The sequence below is a fragment of the Notolepis coatsorum genome, assembly GCF_963971535.1.
Source record: "Notolepis coatsorum genome assembly, chromosome: 5".
Taxonomy (NCBI): Eukaryota; Metazoa; Chordata; class Actinopteri; order Aulopiformes; family Paralepididae; genus Notolepis; species Notolepis coatsorum.
In genome coordinates, this window is record NC_140169.1 from 49,628,788 (window position 1) to 49,639,826 (window position 11,039).

The window sequence follows — 11,039 nt, forward strand, 5'->3', positions numbered from 1 at the left end:
ACATCTGGTCAATAACGTGCCTTAACCTCTTATCCGTCCGATCAGCCCGGTTACCGGTATGACATTTATTTCACGTCATAAATAGATCAATACAGTCCGTATTTAAGTAATGTAGCATTTCTTTTTCAAATGTAGCCAGGAGTAAAGACCCTAACCCTACCAAAACAGCAGTCAAAGTGTATATATTTTCAGCACTACTTTGTTTACCAATGATTTTAAGTGTGAAATATGAGCTTATAAGAATCTCCGCGCATTGCACAGAGAAATGGACAATTTAGACACGAGAAGAAGAAGCACTCGTGAAATCGTTGTAGTCCTAAGAAAGAGAAGACCCAAGGCTTTCAATGGACGTCGAGATTTCATAAAACTACACTACCCAAGGCGGTTAGGTGGCGTAGCGGAGATTGCGTTCGTCACCAACCCTGGAGCTGTGAGCTGGATTCGCCTGTTCGAATCCAGCTCACAGCTCCTGGGTTGTCACCAGCTTGGCTGGCCGTTCACACTAATACAATTGGCAGTATTAGAGGGTGGGAGAAGCTGGCGGGGTGGGTCCGGGTCGTTGTAAACAGTGACTCCTACAGTTCGGTCGGGGCGCCTGCTAAGCGCGGATAGGACCTGAGTGGGATAGTGTGATCCTTCCACACGCTACACCCTCTCAGGGAGGATCCGCACTGCCAGGTGAAAAGAAGCGGTTGATTGGCTGGACGTGTGTCGGAGGAAGCACGTGGTAGCCTCCACTCTCCCAGATCTGACTGTGGGGGGTAAGTGCACAGCGACCAGGAAGGGGATTGGGAATTGGCATAACGACTAACATTGGGATGGGAGAAAATCGGAGGAAAATGGAGGAAAAAAAAAAAAAAAAAAAAAAAAACTACACTACCCAGCTCACACCAGCCACAGTCAAAGCTGCAGCCGCTTGACGTGAAAACCGCGATTACAGGTCGAAAAAACCTGAATGTTATTGCCATAAAATACAACGTATTGTTTCTTTACCTTTCTGTGAATGTCTAGAAAATCCGGTAAAAAATGGAGCTATGGACATTGTACAAAAGTAACTGTACTTACAGTACATTTCATTCGCGGTCTTAGCTGCCCTGTAACGGGCGCCTGGTGATACTAAATCCAGATTTAACCTCTTAACTCATTCAGCGCCAGGGATTAGCCGGCTCCCGTTGTAGCTAGGCCGCGCTTTAAAGTATAATTCGGGTGGGATTCCATCCCGGCCGGCTGCTATGCCCCTCTGCATCTCAGTGATTGCTTCTTTAAGTTCGATAAGAGTGATCGGCTCCCCGCCCAATTCGCCAGGCCTCCTCCTCGGATAACCTCGGCAGTTTAAGCCCGCTGGTAAACCTTTTAAATTTAGATTGATCAAAATGTACCTCTGAACTATATACATGTGAGTAAAATGATCTGCAGGTGTCATTCATCTTTTTTTAATCCGTTGTTACTACTCCTAGTTGAGTTCTGATTTGAGGGAATATCCGAAAATGTATCGCTCGCACGGATTCTCATTGCGAGTAAATGGTCTGGAACCATGGAAGTAGTCATTTTGTCTCGTCCTGTGTATTAAAAACTCGGAGCATTGTCTAAGAATATAATTTATTTCTTTTTTAACCTCTTAACCTCTTAACTCATTCACTGCCAGCCATTACCCTGAATTTCCCCAAGGGGATCAATAAAGGAATATCTTATCTTATCTTATCTTACCCGTATCCCGTTCTGACTGGGCCATGCTTTAAAGATAGGGGTGCGTCACCTTGTTTGTAGATCTATATTCTATATTCTATATTATAGCTATGGAGACAATACTATGGTCATTTGACAGTCAGTATCTTCCGTCGAACATGCAAAAAAGAGGTAATTCTTTCATGCATACGTATCCCGTGGTGAATATTGTATAGTTTAGGAGTGATCCGGGATAATTCCTGAAACGCTGAGTTATAGGGCACTACGTGAATTCTACTATAAGCGTTGGCGTTTCTTGCCTGGACACGCTACTATTTCCAAATCAAATGTATATAATAGGTATTATGTTTCATCATGCATGCATGAAAGGGGGGGGGGGGGGGGGTAATTTTTTTATGCTTTGATGGCCAGTAACGGCATTCGTTTTGAACACCACACACGCTGATCAGCTGGATGGATATGAAATCATTGTAGGATCAAGGTGGAATTGATGTCAGATAGTCCTTACCTTTGGGGTTATTCCAAAAAGAATATTCCAATTGTCAGTATTGATGTCGATCGGGTCCCTGACATGAAGTGGCACAAGATATGCCTCATGTGCTGAACGTGTTTCGAAGTGATCAGATGAAGCGATTTACTTGGCTCAGTCTAAATTCTCCGCCCTGACGAAATTAGATGTGACACACAGTGTGAAATAAGGTGTCAAAGGGTGGGCGATACTGCCACCTAGCAGGATGCGGCCGGTATTGCAGTCTAGGGATCTCAGAATGATTTCCTATGGTCCGTGACACTGCATAGAATAAAAAAAAATTGAATAAAAGAAAAAACGATGAAAACCAGAGACATCTCGGGTTTTGGCGCTCAACCGCTGGCGAGATAACGCGAGGAATCTCGGGGTCTGGCGCCCAATGTGTTAAGAGGTTAACTCTGCCATTGGAAAGGGGAGATTTGTCCCAATCCATAGATGTATAACTTGACCATAATAAGGTAATTTATAGGCCTGATATTCTATTATGCTATATTCATATTTCAAATTGCATGTGTCCAGATGTCAAAATTCAGTACTGTATCTACAAACCCTAAAGCCCTGGGTCTCCTCTTCCTTAGGACTACAATGATTTCACTATGGTGTAATTTCCTCGTGTTTAATTAAATCATCCGGTGTCTGATGCAATGCGCGGAGATTTTGACAAGTTCATATTTCGCTAGTAATAACACTTAAAATCATTGGTAAAAAAAAACGTAGTGCTGAAAATATACACTTTGACTGCGGTTTTGATAGGGTTAGGGTCCTTACTCTTGGCTACTTTACATTTTGAAAAAGAAATGCAACATTAATTCATCGTACATTTATTCATGACGTGAAATAAATCTCAGCCCGGTGCCGGGCCGGTCGGGCTTGAGGGGTTAACCGTGATCCTGGGACTATGGAATGCAGGTTACTACAGAGTCCGTGCATCATTACAGTTCCCACTTTTAACCCTTTCACTGCCACACGACAGCCCGGTTAACTTTCACTGTGACAATACAGAAGGTTAGCCCTTTACTATCACACAACCGACGGCGATGCTCCATCATTAGCTCCGCAAATGCAGAGCTAATGATGCTAATGATGGAGCATCGCCGTCGGTTGTGTGATAGTAAAGGGCTAACCTTCTGTCGCGTGGCAGTGAAAGGGTTCCACGGAAGTTCAAACTGCGGTTATGTAGTATGTCATCTGTGTGTCGGTGTGACCCGTGAAAATCCTTGTCTGATGTGTATATGTATATTTATGTTTGCCGTGTAGAGAGCTCTTCCAACCAATAGCAGGAGGGGAGGTCCGGCAGAGGTAAAAGCTGCTGATTGGCTGATTGATGTCCTGCTTCTTTCCGACACTGTGTGATTTGATCTGCGTTTCTCCTAAAGTGGTTTTGTGGCCAACTCTTCCTCGCCTCCCTCGCTCGCACGTGGCGAGCCACTCCAGGGGCAGCCATTTTGATTCCATTCAAGTCTGAGTCACGATCCGAACCGGTCTCACGTCACACGTGAAGACAACGCAACCGTTTAAAGGAGAGAGAGAGAGAGAGAGAGAGAGACGTGACCTCCACGTCTGGCCACAAGACCTTTAGTGAAACCCCCACCCGCCGATCCGTGTGTTGTGATTGGCCCGTCGTCCGTGTGATGTCACCCAAGAAGGGGCGTGCCGTCTTTTTGTCCACCTGGGGATAAACTGTGTGAGTGTTGGGACGACGTCCTAAAGACTCCGCTCTCCCGGGTTACTCCAGGTGTCAAAAGGAGCGCACCCCGAAAAAAAGACTGGATTCAAACTAACACACCTGCCCCAGTTTATCCTTAATGTTGTGTGCGTTTGCTTAACATCACAAAATAATAGCAGGCTAATGGCGTGTTCTGGATCAGGCTTAATGACTAAAACACACAGAGAGCACGTGTCATCAGAGTGCGCCGAGCGTTGAGGATAACATGGTGCGTCTGGGTGTCTGGGCGTCTGGTCAGCTGAAAGAAAGAAGTCAAGGCCTGGAATTCCTTGAAAACAGCCCATTTTTTAACAAGGTGCTTAAAAAGTCCTTGGAATTCACATCAACCATTCGCATTGAAAGTTTTGTTCATCCATGATCAAATTGTTCTGAATCAAGAAATTGGATTTTTTTTAATCTAAAGTGTAACTAATTGTCGGAAAGCCATTAATATTGGACCCGATTTTTTTCCCATCAAATTTTTTATTTATTTTTTTAGTTAATTGGCTCCTTTTAAATTGAAAAATAGTGCTTGGAAAAGTACTTGAAAGTCCTTGAATTTCATTTAGAATTTTTCATTTAGCCACACAACTCTTGATGTTCTTCTTACTGTACATTGGTTTGGGAGTTCACTATTTAAACAGGAACCCATCAACAGTTGTTTCACAATGTTTTCAAACGAGTTTTCTGGCTAACTTGAGAAATCCTGTCTCTAAATGTTTCTGTTCATGTCTTCTTCTTCCCAGAGGTCTGAGGGGAAATACCTCACATAGTTACAATCAAATAATTGACATCTTAATTAATGAAGTTTATCAGGCGATAAACAGCCCATGTTAGGACTTGATCTACACAGGGGTCTAAAGGATCTACATTTACATTTTACATTTAGTCATTTAGCTGACGCTTTTATCCAAAGCGACTTACAAGTTCTGTACGACAAGCCATCAGGAAGGGCACAACTCTATCAGCTGAGCAACAATGTTCATCAAAGTGTTGAGTGCTACAGTGTAGGTTAGTTTATTAGGACAAGTGCATGACAGTACGGTTAGTTAGGGTTAGATTTTTTTTTTTTTTTTTTGTAGTTTTTTTTTTAAATTCAGATAATGGTTGAAGAAGTGCGTCTTTAGTCGACGGCGAAAGATTGGACGTGATTCGGCTGTCCTAACTGGGGTGGGTAGTTCATTCCACCATTGTGGGGCAAGGACTGAGAATAGGCGACTTCTCTTTGATGACCCTCCCGGAGCTTGGATAGGAGTAGGTCTGAGGCGGCCAGAAGATGCAGAGCGTAGGGGTCTTGAGGGTGTGTAGTTAGAGACCATTGACCGGAGGTAGGCGGGAGCGGTTCCCTTTGCCGCCCGGTATGCTAGGTCGAGGGCCTTGAAGCGGATTCGTGCAGCAATGGGGAGCCAGTGCAGGTCCCTAAGAAGTGGGGTGACATGGGCCGACTTCGGTAGGTTTGAGATCAGGCGGGCCGCTGCGTTCTGAATGAGTTGAAGAGGCTTAGTGGCAGTGGCCGGGAGGCCAGTGAGCAGTGCATTGCAGTGCATCTAGATTCCAATAAGGCCTATATTCTCTTTCTCTCTGTATAGAGTTCACTGATGAAACCTTTCTGGAAAATATTGTAAACAATATATATATATATATATATATATACATTTTTTTAATTAAACTTCAATAGTAACTGTGTGAATGTACATCATGTGATGTTTATTGTGTCTTTTGTGTGGACCCCAGGAAGAATTCTGTTCCTAAGGCAACGACTAATAGGGATCCTAAATACACATAAACATAAACCATAATCCCAGCGTGTGATTGACAGGTGCAGATTGTGTAACTCTTTGATGAGGGCTCCCATGTGACCCCCCCCCCCGGAGTGCCGCTTGGCAGGCCGAAGACTTCTGATTGGTTATCGATGACGGGAGCGGTTGTTTTTGGCTCAATCAGTGACACCGATTGATGACAGGGTGACGGGAAGACACGCCTCTAACAGACAGCCCGGGGAAGACGGCTCCACGGGGAAATACACGCTAAAACTGAATTATTAAGATTCATTCCAAGCATCCTATTATAAAGTGTTTCCCAATTCTGTTTTAGTGTGGATTTGATTGTATTTTATTTGTATTTATGTGGGTTTTTTGCTGCTTTTCCAACATTATTGATGCTTTGAGGCCTGTCTGTACTAGATACACACCATGCAGCATAAAGTCTGCACCGTGTGTGTGTGTGTGTGTGTGTGTGTGTGTGTGTGTGTGTGTGTGTGTGTGTGTGTGTGTGTGTGTGTGTGTGTGTGTGTGTGTGTGTGTGTGTGTGTGTGTGTGTGTGTGTGTGTGTGTGTGTCTGTGTCTGTGTCTGTGTCTGTGTCTGTGTCTTTGTGTGTGGTGTGTGTGTGTGTGTCTGTGTGTGTGTATGTGAGAGGGTTATCTGTGTGTGTGTGTGTGTGTGTGTGTGTGTGTGTGTGTGTATATGAATCATACATGTGTGTATGCCCGTGAGTCCGTGTGTGTGCTTGTATTTTTGTGTGTGTGTGTGATTGTGTTTGTGTGTGTGCTTGTCTTTGTGTTTCAAGTTTTCAAGTTTCTTTAATAGTTGTCATACAGAAGTACAGAATACTTTTGTACAAAATGCTTCTTACTGTTGCGCTCCAGAGACTGTGCATGACAAGATAAGTATGAAATAAAAACATAGTAAAAATTAGAAGAAAAAAAAGAGGTCACAGTGTTCAGTTTAGACATATGTACAATGTACATGTGCGTGTATGTGTGTGTGCTTGTATTTGTGTGTCTGTGTGATTGTGTTTGTGTACGTGTGCTTGTCTTTGTGTGTGTGTATGTGTGTGTGCTTGTATTTATGTGTGTGTGTGTGTGTGTGTGTGTGTGTGTATATGAATCATACATGTGTGTATGCCCGTGAGTCCGTGTGTGTGCTTGTATTTTTGTGTGTGTGTGTGATTGTGTTTGTGTGTGTGCTTGTCTTTGTGTTTCAAGTTTTCAAGTTTCTTTAATAGTTGTCATACAGAAGTACAGAATACTTTTGTACAAAATGCTTCTTACTGTTGCGCTCCAGAGACTGTGCATGACAAGATAAGTATGAAATAAAAACATAGTAAAAATTAGAAGAAAAAAAAGAGGTCACAGTGTTCAGTTTAGACATATGTACAATGTACATGTGCGTGTATGTGTGTGTGCTTGTATTTGTGTGTCTGTGTGATTGTGTTTGTGTACGTGTGCTTGTCTTTGTGTGTGTGTATGTGTGTGTGCTTGTATTTATGTGTGTGTGTGTGATTGTGTTTGTGTGTGTGCTTGTCTTTGTGTGCGTGTATGTGTGTGTGCTTGTATTTGTGTGTCTGTGTGATTGTGTTTGTGTACGTGTGCTTGTCTTTATGTGTGTGTGTATGTGTGTGTGCTTGTCTTTATGTGTGTGTGTGTGTGTGTGTGTGTGCTTGTGTGTGTGTGTGTGTGTGTGGGTGTGTGTCTGTGTGTGTGTGTGTGTGTCTGTGTGTGTGTGTGTGTGTGTGTGTGTGTGTGTGTGTGTGTGTGTGTGTGTGTCTTTATGTGTTACAGATGTACTCTTGTCATGACTGTCTAAAACAACGAATGTGTGGAGTATCACCTGTATCACCTGTGAAACCAACTATCCTTAAACATCCAGATGCATTTTATAAAACCTTCAAATATTTTCTATATTGAATAACAATTTGTATAAATGTGATTTCTTTCAGTGCCAGCTATTGGCCTCATCCTGTTCTAGCTAGGCCACGCTTTAAAAGATAGGAGTGTGTCACCTTGTTTGTAGAGCGAAATCTATATTTTATATTATAGCTATGGATCCAATGTCATTGTCAATTGACAGTATAAACCTTCCCTTCAATATGCCATAAAGAAATATTGTTTTCATCAATACGTTCCCGTTTTATACCGTGATGAATATGAGTGTTATATCGGAATGGTCTGGGATAATTCCTGCAAGGCTAGTTGTAAGGCGCTAAGCTAATAACGTTAAATCGACTGGCGTTTCGGCCCTACACAAGCTAGAGTTAAAAATCTAAATGCAGGGCGGTCAGGTGGCGTAGCGGAGATTGTGCTTGTCACCAATGCAAGAGGCTGCGGTCTCGACTCCCGGAAAGTCAGCATTGCCTCGGCTCGGGCTGATCGCTATACTAACTCGTTTGGCTGAGTTAGGGGGAGGGGAGCCGTGGGTGGGTCCTGGGCATTGTGGACAGCGACCCCTACAGTTCGGTCGGGGTGCCTGCTCAGCGAAGGTAGGATCTGGTGAGAGGTAGTGTGACCTTCCACACGTTACACTCTCCCGGTGAGAATCTGCGCGGCCAGGCTGGCTGCCGGCTGGCTGCACATGCGTCGGAGGAAAGCATGTGATAGTCTCCGGTCTCCCGGACCAACAGTAGGGGAAAGTATGCAACAACCAGAAAGGGGGTTGGGAATTGGCATAACGACTAACAGTGGGATGGGAGAAAAATCGGAAAAAGAAGGAGGGGGAAAAAGAGAATAAAAAAGAATTTAAAATTAAAATCCAAATGCATTTGATCGGTATCATATTCCATCATGAATGCATGAAAGGGGGGGGGGGAAGTCGTTTCTGATTATTGATTACCAGTAACAGCATTAGTATTGAATGCTAAAAACGCTAATCAGCTGGATCGGTATGAAAACATTGCACAATCAAGCCAGAATTTACGTCAGATAGTCCTTACCTGTGGCCGGGAGTATTCCAAAAAATTATATTCCAATTGTTTGATCGCCATCTGGTACATCCAATGTTGATTAGGGCCACGGCATAATCAATCACAGCATATGCATCGGATGTCCCGATGCACATTTTGATGCGACCGATTGAACCTCTAGCCTTGCCGTGTAGTAAAAATCTGCCCCCGGAACAGGGTTTACTGCAGCTCGATACCGCCACCTGGGAGAATCTGGCCGGTACTGCACCCTCGGTGTCGCAGTAGGGCTTCTAACGGCAACATACGGGTCGATGGCATTAAATAGGATATTAAAATAAAAATAAAAAGATAAATAAACCAAACACGTAATATTACGTGAATGGCCCCCATTGAGTTAAACAAACTGAACATGACTCAGCAGCATCTCCACAGCGTCACCCTCAAACTGAACATGACTCAGCAGCATCTCTACAGCGTCACCCTCAAACTGAACATGACTCAGCAGCATCTCTACAGCGTCACCCTCAAACTGAACATGACTCAGCAGCATCTCCACAGCGTCACCCTCAAACTGAACATGACTCAGCAGCATCTCCACAGCGTCACCCTCAAACTGAACATGACTCAGCAGCATCTCCACAGCGTCACCCTCAAACTGAACATGACTCAGCAGCATCTCTACAGCGTCACCCTCAAACTGAACATGACTCAGCAGCATCTCCACAGCGTCACCCTCAAACTGAACATGACTCAGCAGCATCTCCACAGCGTCACCCTCAAACTGAACATGACTCAGCAGCATCTCTACAGCGTCACCCTCAAACTGAACATGACTCAGCAGCATCTCCACAGCGTCACCCTCAAACTGAACATGACTCAGCAGCATCTCCACAGCGTCACCCTCAAACTGAACATGACTCAGCAGCATCTCCACAGCGTCACCCTCAAACTGAACATGACTCAGCAGCATCTCCACAGCGTCACCCTCAAACTGAACATGACTCAGCAGCATCTCTACAGCGTCACCCTCAAACTGAACATGACTCAGCAGCATCTCTACAGCGTCACCCTCAAACTGAACATGACTCAGCAGCATCTCCACAGCGTCACCCTCAAACTGAACATGACTCAGCAGCATCTCCACAGCGTCACCCTCAAACTGAACATGACTCAGCAGCATCTCCACAGCGTCACCCTCAAACTGAACATGACTCAGCAGCATCTCTACAGCGTCACCCTCAAACTGAACATGACTCAGCAGCATCTCTACAGCGTCACCCTCAAACTGAACATGACTCAGCAGCATCTCCACAGCGTCACCCTCAAACTGAACATGACTCAGCAGCATCTCCACAGCGTCACCCTCAAACTGAACATGACTCAGCAGCATCTCCACAGCGTCACCCTCAAACTGAACATGACTCAGCAGCATCTCTACAGCGTCACCCTCAAACTGAACATGACTCAGCAGCATCTCTACAGCGTCACCCTCAAACTGAACATGACTCAGCAGCATCTCTAACAGCGTCACCCTCAAACTGAACATGACTCAGCAGCATCTCTACAGCGTCACCCTCAAACTGAACATGACTCAGCAGCATCTCTACAGCGTCACCCTCAAACTGAACATGACTCAGCAGCATCTCTACAGCGTCACCCTCAAACTGAACATGACTCAGCAGCATCTCTACAGCGTCACCCTCAAACTGAACATGACTCAGCAGCATCTCTACAGCGTCACCCTCGCTGAGATGCAGGATATATCAATATGCAAAGTGACAACAAGCAGCCATTGATATTTACCAAGAGTTTCAAGTCAGCAGCTGATATTCTTTCAAGACGTGTCAATATCTACTCAACTCTCTGAACCTAAACGGGTCAATTACCTACCTACCTACCTCTCTCTCTCTCTGGATGACGGGTTGAAAGGTCAGACTGGATGACGGGTGCAAAGGTCAGACTGGATGACGGGTGCAAAGGTCAGACTGGATGACGGGTAGAAAGGTCAGACTGGATGACGGGTTGAAAGGTCAGACTGGATGACGGGTTGAAAGATCAAAGGTCACTAGCGTTGCACTGTGGGTTTGTATTGACACACCCTCCACCTGTACCACCCTATAAATCCCAACGCAAGAACTTTTATTTTGAGCCTTAAATTACCAAATGGAATTACAGGTGGACAGATGAGCAGGCCATAGTGTTGCTTCTAAATCATAGCCAATACAAGTTGCAACGTCTATAGACTATATATACCATTACTAAACTCTTCAGTAACACCGTTACCTTGTGTGATTGCAGTTTTTCTGCCTGAAATAATTCTATAAATCAATTGCTCATTAATTATTGACCACTTAATGCATTGTCATTATCTCAATATAATATATTAATTATGTTTTATTACCTAATTTGTTTACTCCCAGCAAATCTGGTTGTTATGCCCA

At 44.3% G+C, this 11,039-nt stretch overlaps 1 protein-coding gene across 1 annotated transcript in view; it reads left to right on the top strand.

Annotated features, from left to right (window-relative positions):
• adgrg6 (adhesion G protein-coupled receptor G6) overlaps positions 1-11,039 on the top strand; it is a gene marked incomplete at its 5' end in the record, with an annotated part of 37,786 nt that overhangs the window by 26,059 nt on the left and 688 nt on the right.